Source organism: Pseudopipra pipra, chromosome 1 (genome assembly GCF_036250125.1).
Source record: "Pseudopipra pipra isolate bDixPip1 chromosome 1, bDixPip1.hap1, whole genome shotgun sequence".
Classification (NCBI taxonomy): Eukaryota; Metazoa; Chordata; class Aves; order Passeriformes; family Pipridae; genus Pseudopipra; species Pseudopipra pipra.
The window spans coordinates 106,223,095-106,248,010 of record NC_087549.1 but is presented as its reverse complement, the minus strand read 5'-3'; the positions used below and the strand labels follow the sequence as shown (position 1 = coordinate 106,248,010).

The window sequence follows — 24,916 nt, the reverse complement described above, 5'->3', positions numbered from 1 at the left end:
GACGTTTAGCAACTACTTCAACTCCCAGTTTTGATTTTAGAAGTCAGTTCATCCAAACACAACCAAATTGTCCATAGTAAAATCCCCATTATATTGCTAAAATGAAGTTTCCTCCTCCAGATCGTAGACTCAGGTGCTGTGGGGACCCAAGACAACTGACACACTGAAGGAATGCAAGTGCTCAGGACTGACTATTTGGATTCTATATAAATTGATGAAGATCATTGCAGATCCAAGTCCTGCATAGAAGGGAAAAACTGCAAGGGCAAAAAATCTCTCTCATGGGTGGTCCTTCTGGACATAGTACAATGTGCATTGGGACAAGACCACATCAGGGAGTTGACCTTGATTTTCTTAGGAAACTGTGGCTATAAGCTGAAATCTTTCAGTAACAGAAAAAAAGAATTAAAAAATTGAAGTTATCTGGAACAGTTCTATTACTCTACACATTAAAAATAAATAATACATAGTTAGCATTCTCCTTCTCTAGATTCTTCCTGCCATGAATTTAAGCTGACCAGTTATTTGCCTCTTGATAACATCTTCTCAGAATTCCATGGTACCAATTTTTCCAGTGCCAAAATGTGCTCTGACATAAGCAAATTGGATTGTGCTTTCAGAAAGGAATACTGTTAGATTTGCACTACTTAACAGAGCAAAAGTTAACCTTTGTTGTCACCTTTACCCAAAAGACAGTTCAAAACAGACAGTAGCTCTTTGCTTTCCTGATCTTATAAAATGAAACAAAAGCAATTAAGGAATCATTTTTCACAACAAAGAAGGCAGTTTTTACACTACTTTCTGTTCTGCTAACAGGGATGTCATCCTGCTCCCAAGGTGATTTTATTCTTCATCTATCTACTTTCTTCCTGATAATCCTCACTCTTCCTTGAAGGAATCCTATGATGGGGAGATTTAGATGCCTCAGTCCATTCATCCCTTCAGGATGTCTGGCCATTCCAACTACGGATACTAGAGGATTTCAAGTACAATAGTGTACGCCATCTCATCCAGCAGGTGAAAAAAGCCACCCATTACCATCTCAACCTTCACAACTCACAGCCTATGAACCAACTGATATGCTCAGTTCTCAGCTCTCTGAGACTCTGACTATAGAGCAGAGAAATGTTCAACTTCTCCTTGCATGTTTAGCAACCCAAATGTCTGAAGCAAGACTAATTAGAGAAAGAACAGTCATTCACTATGTCCAGACAGAACATCATTCCATCACGCTCTCACAGCAGCTTATATGAGATATGGGAAGCTGTCATGCTGGATCTCAACCAGGAGTACAACTCCTTCCCCTCTTTAAATCAATAGGGATTTGACCATTGGCTGCAGTGGGAACAAGTATAAACCCTTAGTGTTGCTGTGCTCACAGTAGTGCTCTCCATGCCACCCTCTCTCTCTTTGCTTCCTCATTAACATCCTCTAATTGCAGTGGCTGTTTCAGGCTGGTTTACACTGCCCAAGGCAAATGAGAAAATGCCCACCTTTCCACCAGAGGGTCATCTGCATAAACAATTAATGAAGAGTTGCTGCCCTCAGCTAATGTTCTGTCTGTCAGGTTGATATAACCTGGGGCTAGTTAGGTCTTCTGAACAATGATCAGTTGCTGTTAATGCTCCACTAGACTATTAAACTCCTGTTGGCAGGCTAAAGCATCAGGCAAACATAGTGGGCTTCTTGATTAAAATATTGAAAAGACTACATCCTGCTGTCAATAGTGGTTTTGATCTCCTAAAAGAAGAAAAATACCTTGTGGCAGAAATGTAATTACAAGAGAAACACTGTACTTCCCTGGTTTAGAGCAGATGGAGAAAAGGTCAGCTATCAATTAAGCTGTAGGATAAAATATTCTCATACAAAGATAAGAAAAGAATCAATGAAAATAAATTCCTCTGTATGAGAATAGACATGTTTTCTGTTTCACTTACACTGCAAGGAGATGACTACACAAATTTAGAAGAAAAATAATTCCCTGGCTAACTTCTAACGACACCACAAGAACATTTTAAGATGGAGGCAAAACCACAGCAGTTCAATGGTGTGGGTATGAAATCACCTCTAAATCTGTGTGGTGACTGGCCCAGGTAGTGAAATGTGTTGTAGGCAGGTGATGCCCAGAAACAGATGAACTAGATTCATTAAAATCATCAGGTTAGATTTGCATTTGGTGCAAACCAGGGTATGTTTGGTTTACTGAATTAGGACAGGAGAAAGTTACCTACCATTAAATACACATGGGACATTTTTACCTAAATGAGCCAGACACTTTTGATTTCATTCTACAGAGTGTTCAAAACCTGAGACCTGTATTTAAGGAAGACCTGTCCCGTACAAGGTTACATTTTTTTGTTTCTATTCAGCACCACCACAATTTAAAATAATGAGATTTTTTTTTTCTGGCAGAATTCCTTGAGACTTCATTTTTAAGTCTGCAATTTTATATCTAAAATTTGAAGTTGTTAGCAAACAAAGCTGGGTCAAAGAGAGGAAAACTCCTTGTTATGAAGGCTAATTGGAGGAAAGAGTATGATTGCAGCTGAACAATTCCAAAACTACTAAATATTTAAAGAAAATTTCATTAAAATAAACAGTAGTTAGTTTAGTTTGACTTTACTCAAAACAGCATTTTAAAGTAATTTTTCTTCACCTACCTTTTTGAAAGACACTTTACAGATGAGAAAGAACTATTTTTACTTTTTTTCTCTTTTCTGTTTATATGGAGAGGTCCTGTACTGAAGTTTTTAGCCTGAAATATGGTCTCTGCCTTAGACATATCCAAGTCCATTTAATAAATAACTAGAAATCGCCATGGTAAAAGTATCCTTAATCTTTACTCATTAATAAACTCTTCAAAGAAAAATCATTTTTATCTACTTCTGAAATACCCATGAGAATAGAAGTTATATTTTTGAATATGTTTAACAGATGTACTCAACATCTTTTACATTGTAAACACATATGTATAAGATGAGCCATGCAGAATTAATAAATTATAAAGAATCTTCGCCAGTGTTTACCATATTCCCTTTTTGTTCATAGAAATTTATTCTTTTAATATTATTATAAAAATTATATTAAAAGTAATCACAATAATCCTGTTTAAGGAATGAATTAGTCAGTTCACTATTGATGAACCAAAGTTTAACCTAAAAAATTTAAATCATATGCTTACTGGAAGTACCCATGTACTTGTATCTAAATTCTGTCATCTTTATTTCCTTCACTTCTCACCCAGTATATTTCTTTGATGGGTCCATATAATGGGTAAGACTCAGAAATACATCAGTGCTGGCCACAAATTACTGGTATGCACAGATAGGGGTAAACTGCTTTGTGTCATATTAACTACAATATCACCAGCATCACAGGTAGTAGTAACTCTCAAGAGGGAAGAAATTATGAAATTTTGAGGACATTAATTTGTTTCTTATTTATGGTTGCTCTGTGAGCTAGATCTAATTCAGATGTTAATGTATAGCTTAGGCTTTATTTGTTTAGAAAGAAAGCCTTTCTTTTCCCTCATTTCAGTAGAATATTAATAGATATTAATTGTTGTCAAAACATCAGACTCACAGGAGATCATTTTTCTGTTGCTTGTGCTGTGATTCAACAAGCTTGTAAGCTTTTGCTGACTTAATTTCACACATGGCAATCATTTTCAAAATTTTGACTCAAGAAGTTAAAACCCATGGTCCATCAATGCCTGCAAGCTGCTGAGGAGTCACCTTGCAGCTACTAAATGCTACATTCAACATGCAACAGATTTCTGCTTACTCTAAATAAACATTAATAGTCACTGAAAGTATACATCTCTGAAAATAATCTGAAAAACAGCATATATGAAAAGATGAAAACCGCTCTTATTTCCATTTCCAATAGTATTTCTCACATAAATAACATAACTTATTTTCTTTTCTCTAGTGATGCAAACCAGAAGTTTAGTTTTGGGCTCTTTCCTCCCAAACATATCCCCCCTTTACCCTGTATAAAAGGCATCCAGCTTTAAAAATGGTGCTAAATACTGTAAGCTTTGACCTATCATGCATTTCACTCCATCCTCTCCAACCACTGCTCAGTTCCTTCACAAAATAACAGTGAATTAGATCCGACACTTCCTTTCATGTTATGTAATAAATTTTTTTTAAAATGTTCATTGCTAAATCTGACAGTAAATCCGCTTTCAAAGCTATCTCCTAGCTTTCCTAAATTCAAGTTTAACACGTTGAATTAAACTTACACATATAAAAGAGCAAAAGCTATTCTATTAAACTCTGAATCTACACATAGAAGACTGAGCATCTACTACATTATGAGTGCCATTTATTTTTATACTGTGCAGGTTAACTTTCTCCATACACTATATTTATACCAAACATTTTAAAACTTTCATCTCAATCGCCCAGGTATTAGATCTCTAAATTCCAGTCCCATCAATGCAATCCTGAAAATATAGGATTCAGATAGCTTCAATTTTTATATTACAGAACCAACATAACACAAAATTAAATCGATTGCAGCAGGGATCAGAAAGATGCTTACAATGAGAAGAACGGTATCTGAAACATTTTGTGTATCAGGTTTTCCCAGCACAAATTAACAACATTTATTTGATAGTATTCTACTACTGGTAATAAACCAATGCAGTTTATAAACCTGCATCTATCGTAATTGTTTGGATCCATTATTGTTTGACAACTTAAGTGCCTTGTCTGGTGTATGTTTCTGAGCAGATGGAGGGTGAATTCTTATTTAGGTAATGGGACATTGAACATGATTTTTTGTTAGTTAATACATTAGTTTTTGAAAAACAGAGGCTTAATGAACAGATTTACATATACTTATTAATAATCGTAACTATATTATTCTGAGTCGGCAAGTTGCACAACTCATGTACTAAGCAAATTCAGCTCTGAGCAAGCAGAGGCCTTGTTTCTTTCAGTAGAGAAAGAATCACGTAAGTGTAGCAAACGCCACCTTGTCCCTTCTACAACAGCCCTGCTTTAAATGGAGCAGAAGTCTGTCAAAGGTCACAGTGGGAGTCATTAGCAGAAGTAAGAGCAGACCTTGTGTTCCCGAGCTCAGCCAAGCCCAGGCTTGGGCAACGCAGTGCGGGATCAAGCCATAATATGAAACTGTCAAGGTCACAGGCCATCATTTCTGGCTTGCAACAATAACAGTTCAGTCATAAGGGAGGAAGATACATCTTTCTACTTGTGCATTTTTATTCCTTCATCCGTCTTTCCTTTCCTCCAACTCAACTCTGTCCAAGACAGACTGCTGTGCATTTCCCCCTGCACTAAACTCTCCTCTGAGAGGCAAAACTCCCAAAACAACAAAAGAAAAATCTGCAAACAATCCATAACTCACCAAAGCAGCATGAAAGTTTCTTCCAGAGCTATGAACTATATAGAAAATGAAAATCAGCTATTCATCATTTATTATTGCATCAGTTCCTCAATGATTTATGCAGATCAGGGTAATTTAGACATCTTGAAGCTGCTCTAAATTATTATTTGGATCTGGATCATTCTCTATAGCACTTAGGACTACAGCACGAGGTCACTTTCTTTCTCACTCCTTTAGGTGTAGTATGGATCTAACAGAGCTTAGGATCTTAGAGCAGATCTCTAGTAAGGGTCAATGAACTCTAAGCATCACAGAGGAAAAGCAATTCAGAGCTGATCAGAAAGCAGGGGAGTGTCTGAATCACGGTGGTGCTTTTGCCTGTTAAAAGATGAATTTAGTTCCTGACAGCCAGAAAATGTCCTTCAGTTTGGGTTATTTCTCTGGGTCTAATTAAATTATCCTGGGTGTCCTTCTCTCTGTAATGCTCATCAGGAGGCTGACAGATTTGTTTCCTGCATCTCAGGAAAAATCGCATGTAGATGTCAGTAGAAAAATCACAGTCTTCAGTCATGGTTTCAAGAAGTATAAAATAAATAAATAAAATCATGGAACTATTTTCTGTGAGATCTCTCTCTTTCCTCCCTCTCACATATACAGATTCCTCCCTGGGCTTGAGGCCTATGCAAATGTGAAAAGTGACTTTAGGGTGCATCCTGCTTGTGCTGAGGTTTTCACACTGTCTTAAACAGATTATTCATGACTGTATGAAAGCCAAGAGAACAATATGGAAAGCAGATTGGTTATGCACCTACAGCCTGATGCCAACTTGGCTCTCTGTTTAGAGGCTGACGTCATCTCTTAAAAGAGCTGGAGCTACAAGTCAGTTTAACTTGAAAGGAGGACACTCCATGAAGCTATAAGCAGGCTGTATCACAGCGTGCTCAGGCTCCATGGCACAGTAAGTTAACAAATACCTATGATCTCAAAGTGTGGGGGAGTTTACCTTCAAACTACTGATATTAGTTTGGCACCAAATGTATTCCGTGCTACACAATTTTTATTAACTCAGTGTCTATAGTACCCATACAGAGAAGACAGACAGGATATGGCAGACATATAAAAACACAAAAAAGATTTCCCCCGTGGAAAATGTTTTTAAAATAAAAAATATAGAGTTTTAGGATCTCCATATTTTTATAGTATTTCCAAAGATTCATTTGTCCAAAGAGGGAAAAGTGGAGTTAAAATCATGGAAACTAATAGGAAGAATCCGTATAGTGAAACAGCTGACAAGTGCTGAGCTGTATTTAAGAAATATTCATGTTCCACTCAAAGATTACAACAAGATTATCCCATTCATTTGCCTCTTACTTTGAAAAAAAAAAAAGAAATAAGAGAAATAGAGAATTAGTGAAGAAGCGAGCAGTTTGAATGGAGCGCTCTGAAGCAGATGAGGGTATAATTATTGAGTATTAGGGGATCAGCCTGATGAAAAGGTTCATTATGGGATCCCAGTACTTCAGGAGTTTTAGAGGAACCTTGGGAATGCTTTTAGATCCTGGATTCCAAGATGCCATTCCTACTGAAACCTGTGGATGATCTTGAATACTCATAGATAGACTGAGAGATAAGGTTGGTACATAGACTGCCTACAGTGATTTCAGAGAATTACAGAATATACCAAGTTGTAAGGGACCCACAAGGATAACCAAGCCCACATAGAATCATGGGATGGTTTAGGTTGAAAAAGACCTCTAAGATCATTGAGTTCAACTGCAAACCTAACACTGCCAACTCTATCACTAAACTATGCGTCCAAGTGCCACATCTGGATGTCTTTTAAATCCCATCAGGTATGGGATTTAACCACTTCCCTGGACAGCCTGTTCCAATGATTGACAAAGCTTTTGGTGAAGACATTTTTTTACTAGTATCCAATCTAAAACTCCTCTGGCACAACTTGAGGCTGTTTCCTCTTATCTTGTCACCTGGTAGAAGAAGCTGACCCCCACCTCACTACAGCCTTACTTCAGGTAATTGTAGACAGTGATAAGGTCCCCCACAAGCTTCATTTTCTTCAGTTCCTGCAGCCACTCCTCATCAAACTTGTGCTCCAGATCATTCACCAGCTCTGTTGCCCTTCTCTGGATGCTTCAGCACCTCAGTGTCTTTTTTGTAATCAGAGACCCAAAACTGAACACAGTGTTTAAGGAGTGGCCCCACCAGTGACGAGTACAGAGGGATGATCACTGCCCTGGTCCTGATTGCCAGACTATTGCTGATACAAGCTAGGATGTCATTGACCTTCTTGGCCACCTGGGCACATTGTTGGCTCATGTTCAGCCAGCTGTCGACCAACATGCCAGATCCTTTTCCACGGGGCAGCTTTCCAGCTCCAATTGTTAATGAGAACCCATTAAAGAGCAACTAGTTCATTTAACCAAAGAATAACAACCTATACTTAGTAATGGAATGACGAAGACATTGACCTAATTGAGCAATCAACTAACTTATGCCAGGAAAAGCCAAACATTCTTAAGTACTTGGATTTCTCTTCTCATTCTGTTTCATTCACCTGTCAGGCGAAAGATAACTGGGCAAGCACTGGTCTGCCACGTGCTGAAGCCGTCATCCTGCTAAATTCCATGACAAAACTCCTATTGACTCATAGGATCATGTTTTCTCTATCAATCTGAAATGACACATCACTTGTTGAACTGTCCTTGTCTTTTCTCTGAGAAGGAAAAAAGTCTCTGCTTACACACAGCATTTGTACTGCAACAAATCTGTAGGTAATATTATTATAAGCACTACAAACCAAAATGAGCCAATGTTACTGTGTATTAGCTCTCTAAGCCATTAGTTTGACTCCACTTTTTCTCATGGGTTCAGCACCAAGCTGGAACAAACTAGCTTCAAGGAGATCACTCTGCAATGTCATCCATAGGTGTTGCATTGACTTTTGGTGTGCTGCACTGAATTGTATGCTAGGACTTTAGGGGCGGGTATCACAGAACTAGTGTTACAGTGACATGAGCTACACCACGAGTCCCCTCCTAGCCTATTGTAGGAGAATTTGATTGCACTAAAGGGAATAAATAACCTGGAACTAACACTTCATTTACACAAAATACTTCCATGTTCACACATTTCAGGTTTCAATCCTGTGACTTTTTTTGATGGGAGGGTGCTGTTACAGTCCAGACCAATGAAGCAAATCAAATTATGAGCATAGCTCTCAGAGGAAGAGATAGAGGGAGAGAAGGAAAATTCACAGTGACTTTCTCCACTGGCTGGCTAAGAGAAAATAGAGACATCCTTTCCTACAGAGATCACACATACTGGCATGAAGAGATATGTGGGGAGAATGTTTACAGAGGTGCTGATAGATTTAGCAATGATTTATTCTGGGACTGCACAGCAAACAGAAAGGTAGCAAGATTATCATGGGCCAACTAGCAACAAAGCCAGATCTTTGTGAGGAAGGTGCCATTTTGTAGGTCTGTGAGAAATATGGTGGTGCAGACTTAGCTCTACAGGAGAGTGAGCCATCCAACCTCACTGCTGTCAAGGCACATGAAATCAAAAAGTATTAATAGCTTTCTACACATCTGTAATAATCTGCTGAATCAAAATTATAGCAGTCAACACCCACAGACATACTTGCCAGAAAGGAAACAGTGAGCAAAAGAGAATGCACAGAACACTAATGACCGCTCTTTGGTTCTTCTACAGCTGCATTGGGGTGTCCTCCAAAGTAAAGGCAGATGGGCTGTTTTATAAAAACTGCAAATAATAATTTCTATCCACCACTCCAATCTGCATATATTAAAATGCTTATCAGAACTACAAAATCACAAGTACTTTTTTTTTTTAATGTGGGATCCTATTGTGAGTCATATAAAAAAAATTTCTGTAAATACAAATTATATGAAACCATTGTAACTATTTCTCATATATCTAAAAAAAGGTATTTGTATGACAGGAAATAAAGTAGTAAATGCCAGCTGATGCTTACTTCAGCTGTAATTGGCAACAGAAATGCATACTATGTATGCATACACACGAACACAGGCACACCTCTCAACTTCCCATCTAAGAGTTTATAGTATTTTCTGTGTAAGACATAGCCCTGTGTAACATATAAACAGCTGTATTTCAGCAGTATTTACAGCAAAGCTTCTATTTAAACTAAAATGATCTATCAATGTCCGTGTCACAGTTAATACAAGAAAAGTAACAGGACCGAATGTTGTTGATGTAAAGCAAATAAATAAACAGTTCAGTGAGTTGATACACATTTTCCCAATAAACACCTGAGCAGAATTGTGCCTTCCTTTCAGGTTGGATACAAAACCCAAATCCACTTAGACACAGCTGTTGGGATAAAGTGACTCTGCTTGCTTAAAAAAAAATAATAATTAAGAAATCAAATAAAACAGACATAGCAAGTTGGAGAATACATGCCACAGCATGCCCTCATACAGAAAAGCAAAAATCATTCCAGAGGGAAATCAGTGTAGACTCCACCAATAAGGAAACTTCAACCTTGAGGCTGCTCTTCTAATACTTTTAAAGAGGATAAGCATATTGCATGTCTCTTGCCATCTTGCACTTTTGTACCTGAAGGGAACTGAATTGCTTGATTTCCTGTGAGTTCAGAAGGCTGTTGTGTAGCTACGACTAAGTAGAAGTTTGAATAAATACATTTCTGAGTCATCAATCAACTCTCATTCACTCATTTAGTAGAAGGGTGAATGTCTTTTATGAGTCTGGTGAAACAGTACAGAGGTTAAGAAAATGCTCCATCTGTTTGTTCGCTTCTCAGTAGCACTCCCCGCTTCCCAGGCCCGGAAAGGGAGGGAATTCCTTCCCTGAGTGAAGAAGGAGTGTGCCAGCTTTCCACTAACACGGATTTGTTTGACCTCTTGTATCCCCATTCTCACAGCCTCCGAGCAGTGGCTGCCAATCACACCGAATTGTGGAGTGGGTTTGCAACAGCCCATAATATCAGCATATTTCAAATGGCAGGTGGAGACATTTCTTTGTCAGCAAAGCGAGATGTGCAGGTTCTGTTATAAGCTGAAGCGATATAACACGCCTCCCTGTAAACTGCAATGCACAGGAAGCAATCAAATAATCAGGGCCAGATTCTCATCTCCCTGAAATGAACCACTTTCGCTAAAAAGGACCTACTGAAGCTAGCAACACATTTTATGGATTGCAGTGAGAGCAAGTGTATGTCTGAACACACTAATCCACATTTGAATTTAGGAATTTGTGCTGACTTTGATTGTGTGTAGGCAGAAGATGGCCTCTTACCACTTACATTAGGTCTCTTTAGCTCAAAACCAGCAATGCAAAACAAGTGTCACGACCGTAATTTACCTCTTATGAAAGGGAATTTTTAAAAAAGATTAAAAGAAAACAAGGCATCCATCTGTCAGATGTAGATTTCTTGTCTCTTGAGAGAGTTGAGAGAAGAAATAAAGCCATAAACTGAAAGGGAAAGAAAGCATAGAGAATAAGGTGAAGCCTTCCTTCACTGCTGCTCCATATAACTCCTTTGAAATCAGAGTAGCCGTGTTGGTGTGCAGCACTTGAAAGGACCAGAGTATGATGAAGGAAACAAACATAAACAGTGATGGTTTGATGGGTAGCCTGAGCTAACAGATATGCTTCTGTGCCTTTGCCACTGACCAAAAAACAAGATTACATGCTGTAATGGTCTTAAAAAATACTGAAGATTGCAAATAAAACAACAACAAAATATTTTCTTGTTATTACCTGAAATTTCAATGTTCTTTGACCAGTAGGGCACCACAGTGTCTACTGATAACACTCAGATGCATAAAGAATAGCTACAAATGCCATTACAGTTACAAATTAGTAACTAAGCTTGGGCAACTGATACCTAAATCACTCAGCATGTCTCTAGACTGTACTACATCCTTTTTTCTAGACAAAACTGATATGAAAATGCGTAGTTAGTAAATCACAAAAAAAAAAAAGGAGTCACACTGCAATTCCAGTGTGTTAATTATTTGCAATATCACTCAGTTCTGTAAGCCATTCCCTTGCAAAAGTAATAGGTAGAGGAATCAAGCAAAGGGAAAGTTAGCTCTTATCTGTATGCACTGTATCAGTTAGAATTCAACTCTTAGGCCCAGAAAAGTTGCTTGAAATCTCCGCCTCCACCCTCTAGCCTTGAAGTCCTTTGGCAAACCTGCTTAGAGAACAAGATCACTGAGGATGAAGAGTGGTACTGCCTAGCAGAATATAGCCTCAGATATAGAGCTTTTATATAGCATAACGACAGAGAGATGTAATAAAATGTCAATAAAAAAAAAGAGAAATTATCAGGCCCTGGGTTTAAAATCATTCAATATATAATTAATTCTTGGATTTTTATATCAAATAGGAAATATATTTAGAAATTACATTTATACTTTTTCCATTATAGGATGATTAATAATCTGTTTTCTGAAAGTACAAGCATTTATATGAAATGTTAATTGGGAAAATGTGTGAAAGTAAAGAGTTTGTTTGCTAAAGGAATTTTGGAGACTGGAGGACTAACATGTTTTTTAAGGAAAGAATACCACTCCATTTGCTGTAACAGTTTTGTGGTTTTTCAAGTAGGCAAGTGAAATGAGCCACTTAAAATATATCCTGACACTTTCTCCCAACAACAGGTTTGATTTTTGAAAAGGATAATGGACTTTTAATACTACATGGAACTTATTCACTGAAATAACTCAGTCATATATATGGGAGCTGTAAAAGTTACGTTCAGTATCTTTTTAAAAGATAATTTTTGCATCCTTTATTTCATATTGTATTATCAGGGACAAATGTCTTCAAATGGATTTTCTCTGAATAGTAAGCTACATAAAAAAATTCTCATAAAAAATTTCTAAATACATTTAATTGACAGAGAGAAAACTGAGAAAATGCTTGATTTGCCTGTCTAGATAAAAATCTGGAGGACAAACAGTATAATGCCTGTCAAATATTGACTGTCCCGAGGTCCCTGAAGATTTCAGAAAGTTTGGCATATAATTGCATTCCCATGCACTCTAGAATGGATGCAGTGTCAAATTGGTTCTGTCAAACAAATTTGATATGAAATGCTCAGAAGTGAGGTCACAAAGCTTCCTAGCTACAACATTTTTTGAAATACCCACTGTATTTTAAACAGTGCAGAACAATGAGCTGAATCATCATGGAAGATCCTACTGGAGCATCTATCTTGCAAAAAAGACAAGAAGTTGTACCATGTGCACAGCGGATGTTGCCAGTCTCAATGTTGCAAAACATGGAACTAAAAGGAAATTTTTATTTTAGAGAGGGTTATATCATGCAAATTGATATATGGGACATCAGGATCAGGACCACAGGAAAAACAGAATTTGATAGATCTAAGTGATAATGCACAGATTATATTTAGAAATAATAACAAGGACAATGAAAGAATTGAATCAAAGAGTAACAGATCACCAGGTTTTCAGAACTGAATTCTTGGCTCCATTGAGGTCAGGAGGAAAATTTTCATTAGCTTTTATACGATCAGGATTCCACTCAATATTAACAAAGGAAACACAGCAAATGCCATTGATGAAAACCTCTAATCTCTTGCCCTTGCTTCCCTCTGACATCTAAAATCTAAAATTTAGGTGGGAAAAATAATATGATATAGAAGTTAATTTTTCATTTTGTTTGTACAATAAATGCATGACACTTCTGTTTCCCCTTTTTGTCATCTATTACATCTTAAACTATTTTTAGCTTAACTAACAAGTTGAGGCTTGATGATGTGGAGTTAGGTGATTCCATGGGAGAATCTAAAAAAAAAAAAATTACCTCTAAAATTACCTGTGTTAGTCAGTGAAATGTGTGGTGTGACCCGCAGTCAGATTTGCCTTCCTGAGCAGTTGAAGGAGAAATTTCAACTGTTTGATGTCCCAAGGGTCAGCAAAGAAATCACAGAGAAAGCAAGTGTGGAGACTGTGGCAGACGTGCTCTGGCTGCATTCTCAGCCATCCCTTCTTACAGTTTCCCGCATTTACAAGTGTAACTGCCATTATTTCTTTTTATCTTTAGCCTTTACCTAGAAGCATCTGGAATTAATACTTAATGGTTAGTTTTAGCTCCTAGTATATTCTGTAGTCTGGTTTGATCTTTCCTCACTACAATTTTTAACTCCAAAGATATGTCTTCATTGCTGAGTTAATACACATCAGTTAGCGTAGATCAAGGTGAAGGCAGATACATGTGACATAAATCTTGAGCACCACAAGGCAACCAGATGACCACACAAAAAGATCAAATTTGGGGGGGAGTATAAATATGTCAGGATCTGCAGAGCTTTAGCCTAGGCTTGTGTTAAAAAAATCCCCAGTTCTCAACTGAAGGGATATTTGTGAGGATTTCTGATGTGGAAGGTCTTTAGTGAGTGACAGCGCTTGAGTTATAACTTGAGTTATACACTTTAAGCCTACTGATCCCCAACATTACTTGCCCATGATGACAAAAGAAAGGTATGTGTGGGCTTTTCCGTCTGTGAGACTGGGGATTGGAGACATGTATGTCTCATCTGGGTATAGAAGACATGCCATTCCAGCTCTGTTGCCTTCTATCTCAAGGCATAAAAATATTTCTCTTTCAATTGGATATCTTGAGCTACAGTGCTCATTTACAGCCAAAATTTATGTTGCCTCATTATTTTAAGTGTTCAGCTCAGCACCATAATTTGAAATTTGCAGCTTCTGATAATAAAAGCACTGAAGTATGGAACTTGCTGTCACATCTCTTACACTGCAGTCTAGATGCGCTCCAGATCACATCAGGGATCTGGCTGTTGCCATGCCTTAGCCATCTTCTGATCCATCTGTCTTAGTCGCCTCCCATGGAAACTGGGGAGCAAGAGCACCAGAGAGGGAAAATGGTTATGGATTGTGCTCAAGGTGCCATGCTAACACAAAATGTTGATGCAGATGGAGCACATACATGAACCCGACAGCTGGATAATTCACCCAGCAGGTTTGAGAATCTCATGGAATCATAAAACTAGCTGTGATTTAATTTATTTATTTTTAGAAGGATTTGCTAGTTTGTGGACAGCTAAATGTAAAACACAGCCATGTTGATTTTCAGGGCATTTTTGTTTTGATGCTTTCTGGGAATGCATAGTTCTATTTATCCATTTTCAAACAAAATTTTCATCTCAACTTCTATTTCATTTGATGAATCACATGAAAAACAAAATCAGGGAAAAACCCTGTTCTCAAGCCTCTCCTTACCCAGCTCTACTTCTGAAATTTAATTTCTTTAGCTTCTCACCACTTTTTACATTCATTCTCTCTGGGAATTAAAAGGGGAAAAGACAAAAGCAAGTTCAAAACCACTGGATTCATATACATTTGGATATAAAAATGACCTGTTACCACTCATTTATTCTTAGAATGAGACTGCAGATATGTTATTGCATGAAAGAGACCCTCACATCATTTTTCAATTTTCTTTAACACAGTTTTCAGTGTGTGGGTTTTTTTACTGTGTTTTCGAGTTCCTCGACTGAAACATGTCACACATCATAAACCCCAGTGCCATGTGCCTGAGGTTTGGCAGGCTTTGCAGCACTGTAGGTTTCACTTCTTTCTGACATTCTAGCAATCCTTGCTGATGGTGACAGGAAAGGCCAGAGTGGAATATGAAAAGCAGCTGGGACCACACTGGAGTAAGGAATCACTGAAGGCTTACCCGGACTTTCTGATTTTGGTTTCACATTGAGGCCAGCCTTTGATCAACCCATGGCTGTAATTTCCAATAGAACATATGCATTTTTACTCAGGTTTTTATTTTATTGTCAGTTCTTTGGTATTTAAAGTCCTCCCTGCTTTTGGTCTCTGGTAAGGAAGGAACAGGCCAAGAGAAAAGAAAGCTGACCTGCTTCACTAGATACTTTGGTATGTTGTTGCAGATAGAGTGGCAGGACTGGTGCCACTGGCATAAGGAGCCAGCTTTATTTAGTATCCAGTCTACCGTATCATTCAGACAGTAATTTGAGCTTGTCCAAGGCACCTGCCCCCGGTCCTGCAGGACTCAAATGTCAGCAAGCGGCGAGAGAGAATAAATGCCTTCCCAGTCTCTCTATTTGGTGAGCTATTCTTCAACTCCACTCTTGCTTTCCAGGTCATACAAGTATATTCCTTGAAGCCAGGAAGGGTCTCAGACAAAAGAAAATATAAAATAAAAGGTTGCCTGTTGGAAAGACAAGTATCTTCAGGGGCCTGAATAAGGTAGTGTGCAGCAAATACTGAAGGAAAGCTAGAATGATACTGGCAGCAATGCTATCTCTCACAGACCACTGCAAACTAAAGGTGAGTCATGGGGAGTAAGTGTGCAATTAATACAGTTTGAACTGCTCCAGGAAATAACACACAAAAAAATCAAAACCTTTTCCCTGCACCTTGGATTTAGAGAAGTAAACAGAGCGAAGGCATGAAGTAATGGGGTTGGCAGTACACTGTAAAAGGAAAGGTTGATTTGGAGGGGATGCATGATCTAGAAAGTCAATGAGAAGAAAATGAAACTCAATTCCTCCACAAAAGTAGAACAAGTCTAGATCAGTCACCATTAACCCTGCTGAGAAGAATGGCTCAACAACACAGAACAAGGCAGGCAGGATCTCTGACTTCATGCAGTGGGACAAGCACTTTTATCTCTCTGTCTGAAAGAATTATAAACCTACTTAAAGCTGGTGAATAATTTCTGCCAATTCATAGACAATTTCTAACTTCATCAGCATGAAAGGTGAGCTCCAGACTGAAATATTGCAAGAGAGGCTTACAATTACTCCAGGCTTTTAAAACTCTGTCAGCAGTCCCCTAGGCAACATGCATCCTTGCAACAGGTTCTTTAATAAGAAGTGCATCTAAAATGCGCAAGGGAGTGTTGCATTGATGCATGGAAATTAGCTTAGTATTGGTGTAGTATGTATCAATTTCCTCATGGGCTTAGAGCTGAGAGGGGCAGGAACATTCAGTGAACTAGGCATTCCATTCTGTCCAACGCAACAGGGACTCATCACTAGGGTAGACTTCAGCCACCATTCCCAAACCACCTTTTACAATAGTCTGAGAGCTGCTTTGCCTCTCTGGTACGACATGAATTTCTTCCACAGGAAAGGAAATGCATAATACACTTAGAAGGCTATCATTCAAGAATTAAAGGAAAAAGTACTTTCCAATCCTGGATACAAATTAGTGTTCCTGGGTAGGGGTAGGGAAGCTCTCTATAAAAGTGGGTTTTTAAGGCATCAGACTTATACATAGCACAAAGCTGTGATGAAACTGGATTCTCTGTGACTGCTCAGCAAGAATAAAATGAAATAGCATTATAAAATTAAACAGATCTCTTTCTTGGGAAAACATTTTCTCTAGGTGGACTTTCAGTTATGAAAATCCTATATGGTGTAATTTGGCATAAACACTAGTCCTGTCCTGCTTTGAACACCAAATGAGAATTTACCTACATTTTTCTTACCATTACATCCTTAGAATTACCAGAACAAAATCCATTGGTTTGGGTCAATATTCTACTTTACATCCACAAGGGTGACAATACTGCTCATGAAAGCTGCAGTTCCTAACTTCACATGCTCCTGTTGATCTACTTTCTTGGCAAAGTATATCTTGCCCAATTCATTAATATTTCAGTAGATGTTTTGCTACATACTCTGCAACTAGTTTTAACATACAGACACTTCCTACAGGTTCAAGATGATCTCTGCTCTTCATCTCTTCACAGTGTAATGAAACAGGTGATGTGGAAATTATTTGATAAGTTCCTGTATCCTTCCAAAATCTTACACATGGAATAAGGTACTGCAGAGGAAAAGTGCCACATGCCCCAAAGACTGTTTATAGTCTGACACTATGGCAATGGTTTTGAGTAACTCATTCCAACAAATAGCAAAACATACATTAACAGAAGAAATCTTCTCTTCCTTTGCCATGAGCAGGACAACGTATTAGAGGCACAAAGCTTCAACTGCGGTATTTTTTCTCTCTCTTCCTGCTAGCCTGCTCAGAAGATTTAGTGTTCTTCTTTAATTTCCTTTTTTTTTTTTTTTATTGCTTCCTGCACTAGAAATATATCTTAAAAAAAATGCTGAAGCCTTTTCCTATGAGGTCTTCATTCCAAAACCATTCTATTCTCCACTAAGTATTTAAGATGGCAGTTTCAATTCCTATTTTTTTCCTAATCGAGACATTCATCCCTCACCCTTAAGGACAGCTGCTCTTTGTTTCTCCCAAACGCCATTCTTGTCTATGTTCCTTTCCTGGGCTGGGGACCATCAAGTTCACTTTGGTTTTCCCACTAATTTTAGACTCTCTCAAATACAATCCATAGGCAGATTAATTTTTTGTGGTCGGAGATGGCCATCTTTGGAGAGAAAGATATGCTTTCAGTTTATGTTGTATTATTACATGATTTACCAGTAACAGCAATCAAAAATCAATGACTTTGACTTCTTTCCGTCTATGTAGCCTTTGCTTAGAAGAGAGATATACTCCAACACAGTGAGAGAAATTACCTAAGGCCCTTTAGTAGTAGATTTTGTATATAAGAAGTGGCAGAGGTGACTAATAGTGGAAGCACTGTTAAATGTAAGCAATCATTAATGTAATAAAAAGTCCCCTTGGGGTCTTTTTGGGGGTTAGCAATAAATACAGCAGATGCTAGCAGCTATCAGTAGACTCAGATTTTCTGTTATAGCTGTAGACAACTGGGTACAGTTTTAGTCTACAGTCATTCATGTTTTCTTAGTCCCCCTATGACAAACAGTTGTAAGTAACTGGCAGATGCCACCAGAGATCCACACTCACACCTTTGAAACCTCTCACTGATGCCTTTCTCTCCTGCCACATATTTGGCACAGGCAAAGAAGAAACTCCCAATTGCTTCCTTTAGGGAACTTCCCCATTGTCTGATCAGCCCATTTCAGATAGCCTCCATCACACTTGGATGAGTTCCTCTTCTCTTGCTGATTAAAAGGATATCTGTTGAGGTGTAGCTATAGCCCTGCATCCGGATGTACCAATTAAGGAAATATAATAAGCAGAAGGAAATATTCTGGACACTACACAAAGTGTCCTCTTATTGTCCTTAGGTGAAACACATCCCAGGCAGCGTCAGCAACATCCTTCACTTTGTCAGTGCCACATAACAGAGTTCCCTGTATTTCCATGAAAACCATATCATGGTTACTGCTTTCTGCATATCATTCAGAGCTACCCATTCCCATCAGTCTTTGTGTTTGGAGCCTCTACTTGAATCATTCCACCACTGCTTTACTTTCTTTCCTTCCTTTAGATCCTATTTTCTAACACATTAGCTACACAGAGAACCTTTTTCTGTTCAGATTTCTGATATTCCAGTTGTCTGACTGCTTAGGCTGGCAAAATACCTGCTTAAAGACATACCATACCAATGCAATGCTGAGGAACATCTCTCTTTTTAGGGCATGCAATAAGCTATCTGCCTCCTGCAGACCAGCAATTCAGATTCAGGCTGCACACTCAGGGCTCCATGAAAGCTCCATGTAATCCAGAAAGTTTTAGAAATCTAATAACCATTATGTCTGCAGTCACCTCCTTTCTTATCTTGTGATTTTGACTGTGACTGGCTTGGCATCCCGTGGTACTCTAATTAATTAAGCCTTCTGCATACAGATTAAGGATCTCATCACCAACACAAATGCAGCCATGAATCAGTTCACCAAATACAACTGAAGAAATTCAGAGTAGAAAGTTGGAAACATCTTCACAAGTGACCCATAACGTTACACAACTCCTCCGTACTATGTAGAGCTTATGTGCTAGAAATTTGCTCTTTCAAACTCCAGGAAAGAGATGTTTTTTCTTGGGCTAAGCAACAGCAGGGAAGTGACTCATGGCAAAACAAACAAATGAAATGAAGATAAGAAGTGAAAAAGCAGTGCTGAAAATCAGGGCACAGAAAGGGAAGTTTTAAAAGGTTGCACTGTTTATTAATGAGTATCATAATTTTACCTCACTCTCTTGTGTCTAACTACTTTGCAAATTCAGGGCCATGAATAAGCCAGTAGGCAGTAACACTCTTATTTCTGCTTGTGTAGTTGTCGCTTCCAAGTAAGTGGAAGGCACAAACACCTTGGCACAGGTACTTGTACTACTGGTGCTGCTAAAAGATTTACAAAAACTGGTTACTAGGCAACTGTTTATGAAAAAATCTAAATAGCATCCTCTTGTTACTCAGATCTAAGAAGAGAAGAGTCAGCCCCCACTGATGGTGTCAGGTCACTCAGGAGATAACGTGCCTCCGAGCTTAAGTGTGACCACTGTCACAAACAGGTGTGCATCACCCTATGCCCTTCATTTTTTCTGAAGTTACCCGCTCTTAAGCTGTAAATTGTGTATATTAAGAAGGCAGCTCTTTAAAAAAGTGGATCACAGCGCATTAACAAACTAGGAGAATGTTTAAGAGGGCTTCTGGATCTCTTGCCATTACCTTGATATTTATTTAATGGACTAGACACTCACACACAATAATGATAATTGCCATTTATGGAGCTGAGAGAGAAATAGTGCTCCAACTGGGCTGGTGGGAAGCAAAAAGGGGCAATCCTATAATGCTTTTGAGAGCAGCACTCAACATACTGGTGCTTTATCAAATACAAATTTCTTTTTTTTTTCCTCCAGATAATTTTACAATAAAAATAATATTTTGATTTTGGTGACTGTATTTTTTTTAATTTCCAATAATAGATCACAATAGATATACATACAAATACAAATACAGATATTTATACATAAAGTATATTTTTATGTATTGTCTTTATGTTTTAAGGATACCACTGAGTGTAGAGTTCAAGCCACATAATGATGGACAGCATATTGGCCTCTCCTCATAACAACAACCACCAGCAGCAGCAAAACTGCATTAATCCCACACTCCCTGAAACCTCAGAGCATCCACCTAGATGTGCTGTTTCTAAGTCATATTCATCTACCGACCCCACTGCATGCAGAGTATTTGTCAACGCGTACGTGGGGAACATGGAGAGGAGACAGAGATGCTTCCCAGGTGTGCCACCACTGTGAGTGGTGGCAGTCCAAAGGAATATGCCCGGATCATCTTTTTTTTTTTTTTTCTTTTTCTTTTTTATTTTTCTTTTTCTTTTCTTTTTTTTAAATGAGGAGGATGTAACCTTAGTGATGAGAAATTAGCTTTAGAACCTTTCTTACAAAACTGATTAGACAGATAGATCTGTGTGACTTCAAATGCTTTGAGAGCTTTATTCACCCCCTCCTTCATATCACCTTATTTAAAATTAACTTACATTCTCACCTATACTTAAGCAGAAACTGTTGCCATGGTAACACCGGAGTTCTTCTAAATCCAGCATATGATGTAAGCAACACAGACGAGTCCCTATAGAAAGGGAAACTGGCACCACACACAGCATATTTCATATGGGGGGAGCAGAGGTGGAAGCAGCCACTGCTGCTGCTGCCCCTGGGAGGCACTGCAGTTCTCGGCTGCAAGGCACCTTTCATACTTCTCCCTTCTCAGAGGTGCAAGGAGCTGAAAAAAGAGACTAAAGCTCCATAATGAGCTGGGAGAAAGGTGCCCCCAGAGCTGACCTTAGCACTGTTGCATCTGAAAATCTTGACAGAATCACCAGCGCTGTTAGTTCGCTGCCAGCACAAGGTGAAAGAGGGATCATGGTTCACATAATCTTCCTCCATATTTGCATTTATTGCCCATGTTTTTGCCCAGCTGCACTCTTTTTTTAGATGCCTGGTCCTTCCACATTACTCCCACTCTACTAATGTCCCACTGCCAGCTTGCTGGCCTGCCATGGGCAGCAGTATGGGACTCAAGGGCCAGGTGGTCAAGGTAGCACCATCCTGACTTGCACGGAGCTGGTCACATCCAGATCCAGAGATACCATCAGCTTGAAGCAGTGTTTGCCATCCTCATCCATCATTCCATGACCCTGATGATCGTGTGATGTAAAAATTGTCAGTCCCCTCAGCAACAATACCTGTTACCCACACAAGAGCTGTAGCACTGGGCCACTCAGTTTCTATACTCCTCCTGACCCTGCCTGTACATATTAGCCCTGAAATGCAGGGTGGAAGGAGTTCAGTTTCCACAACTCCCCCCCCCATCATTTTTTTCTTTGCTCAGCTCATTAGTGTTTTCATGTAATGAAAAACTATTCATAAGAGTGGAGTGAGACGACCACATCATTTCCCACAGACCACTTAGCTGCTATCAGAATAGCAACAATTGCTGATTTGGGCTCAAACTGAACCAAAGAGACCATTCCTTCTCTTATTGCCCAATGCATCTGCTGAAAATTATTCCACGTGGCACCCAGACAGACAGAAATCCTCTATAAAACACTTATTTCCCTTCCATCTATGTGACTTGCCTATGTATTCACAGCCTTTCCAGGATTTTAATTCTCCTCCCTGACTCTCTGAATCCCAGGTTTTGTGGAATTTCTGAATGTTCATAAATCCCTACAAAGGGTTGATTTAACCATGGAAACAAGATTAGATCTGAAAAGAGGGAGTTTATCCTACAAAATAAGGTCAGGTTTTTACAGCTGATAAGATCAAAATAAAGGCTGTATTTTTCTGTCCTTTTCCTCTTCATATTGAGAAATCTTAGAGACTCTTTCATCAACAACCACAGAGTTTACAGCTGGGCTCTTTATGACAAGGGTGTCAGAATCTAGCATAGGAATTCAAGGAGGGCAGAAGCTATTTTTATAAAACTGTCATTTGATCTCCTTGGACTATCTTTATCAGAGTATTGTGAGGATACATATAGCAACATATAGCCTTTTTTACAAGAGCTCCACTGCTTCCTATGTTGAAAATTTGCTGGTGGTTTTGCCTCAGCAAAGAATAGAGGAACAGACTAAATAAAACTTTGTTGTTGTTGACATTTAAATAAATGAATAAAATAAACAAGAGCATCAACAGCTACAAAAAACCCTCATTTGCCTACCAAAGTGACGACTTTCAGCTTTTGCAGCTCTCATTTCTACTGCAGTTGCCTCCTCCAGATACTTTAAAATCCATATAGATGCACATATAGAACTAGATATTCTTCTACTTGTGATCTCTGGAGATTTCAGTTCTGTGGAAGCTCAAAAAACTTACTGCTTCTGCTCACCTCCTGTTAGCTTGGCACACTAAGTCACACCAGAACAGTATTTATCACTTAAATTTCTGGTATTTTAACATTTTTATTTAGCTAAGCAATTAGTGACAATATGCAGTAGTTTATGGTCATCTTTTAAATTTCAACGTTTATTCTTAATATTCCTGCTTCCATGTCCACCTCCCAGTTGCTAAACAGTCTGCTGCTGCTGGCTGAACTTAATTCACAGCAAACAAAGTTAGATATGGTGATTTTTGAAAATGTTCCTACTGTGCTCGGTAGCAGGCAGTGATGGGCATAGTCAGACACACGGTTTCCAGTTCTCCACTGTCACAAACCTTAGATAATTTCATTAAAACCAGTAGAAATCAAATGAAAATTGGACAAAATCAGAATGCCACACCTTTCCAACTGCTTTATCTTGGTGTGAGTGACTGCGTAATATGCCAGTCAATTGGAAATCAGCTTTACATTTTTACCATTTAAGAGGAGATTTAAGCAGTCCCCCAGGCTCCTGGTGAAATGGCCCACATAGGAGTAGGGAAGGAGATTGAAGCTTTCTGCCTGTGATTCAGGGCTCACTATTCATTTATTTTATTTTTTTCTTTAGCCATCTTCATTAATATTCTATATCCAGAAACTTTAGGAGCCATCCACAAAAATTAACCTGTGGCCAGAGACAGTTCCGCTCTCAGGGAGAACTTGGAGTAGGAGAGAAGGTCATGGGATACTGCCAAGTATGTTCAAGCTGTACTCAATAATTCTGTGACGCTAACATCATCCTGTGCCCTCATCAAACAGCATTCCTACCTGCACAAACAGATGTAGGAGCTCTTCTTTTGGGCTCTGTGCAGTCAGGCATCCTAATCCCAAATGGGTGCCCAATGTGCTATCATTTCTTATCATCATACATTCTCTAAAAGTGTCTCAATTTAGTCTCCAGTATGTTTTGCTGGTAATAACAAACCAAGGAATTAACTTTGAAAACTGCCTTTCTCTTTAAGGACTAGGTAGCTGCAAGAAGCTCAGTAGTCAGAGGAGGAAATAAGAATTTCTTATCCATAATGCCAAACTTATATTCTAACCTCTTACAGCTCCAATGCCATACCTAATCAAGAAGCCCTGGAAGGATCCTTGCTATGCTACTGTCTGTACATTATGTCTTCTACAGATAAAAGAGTCAAATTTCCATATATCAATCAAATTCAGGAGAACTAAGCTTTTATTCACACACAGAAAAAAAAAAAAAAGAAATATGACAGACTAGTCAAGGGAGACTCAGAATAGTGCACACAGCAAATACAGTATTCCAGTTCCTGATCCAGGATGTGTTTCTCTCATATACCACATTCACTTAACACCCTTTATATATATACATATTAAAATTTATACATCTACATATGAATGTATGCAGGCATATAAGTGTATGGATATATGAATATATTTCTTTAATTAGTCCAAAAGAAATTGCACAATATAAGAAGAAATATTACCTGCAGCTGGGATAGATCAGAGTTTTTCTGTGGAAGATGGAAGAGCCCCTGTGCAAATGAAAGTAGTTGAGACCTTGCTCACCAGCTGAGACACATAAACCACAATAACGAGTATGCTGCGAACTACACCAAGAGAGAAGACATTCTGCTTCACAGCTCAGATGAAAAGCATACATGCAATCAGTTTAAAAGACCGGTTTTGCTCTGAAACTGGTCAGTAACTGATCATACCCGTTTACCACATATCTGATGAGAAGCAATAAATTGAGAAGCACAGGTGACCTTTGCCCACTCATCCATACACTAAATGAAGGAACTGACCATGCCTGTTACCAACCTCCTTTCCTAAAGTGGTCAGCTATGAAACAAAATGGGTAATCAGATGCAATGTTTAGCTTGCTTATTTATAGAATCAAGCATGTCTCATTTAACTCATAGCCTTAGCGAGTATGTCAGATAGGGTGAGACATGATGAATGATAATTCTGGTGAAACCTGAAGCATGTTGCTAGACAAGATGACTTTTTAACTGAAAAAGTGAATAAGAATGGATTAATCTAAAAGTGGTCAAGGTTGTTTTTTGTTTTATTGTTATGGTACCCAGGTGATGAGTTTTCCAGAAGAAAGCTCTATGGAAAGCAAGATGAGGAATAAGATGGAGAGATATGAGGTGTGTGACATGTTGTGTAACAAGACTGAAAGACTGGGCTCAAAATGTCTGGGAGATCCCTACTTTCTCTGTGCATGTGCAGTTGAGTGCCAAAGTAGAGGTCATGTAGTAGATTCTCGAAACAACTCAAGGAGCTGGTAAAAGAAAGTGGGACTTGTCTAATGAGCAAT

The 24,916-nt window shown here is 38.6% G+C and overlaps 1 long non-coding RNA gene across 1 annotated transcript in view; it reads right to left on the bottom strand.

Annotated features, from left to right (window-relative positions):
- The window catches only part of LOC135421329 (uncharacterized), a 74,892-nt gene extending 50,430 nt beyond the window's left edge, over nucleotides 1-24,462 (bottom strand). Inside the window, exon 1 of the long non-coding RNA XR_010433964.1 lies at nucleotides 24,078-24,462. This is a non-coding gene — a long non-coding RNA (uncharacterized LOC135421329). The remainder of the gene's footprint in view (nucleotides 1-24,077) is intronic.
- Nucleotides 24,463-24,916: the final 454 nt, after the last annotated feature.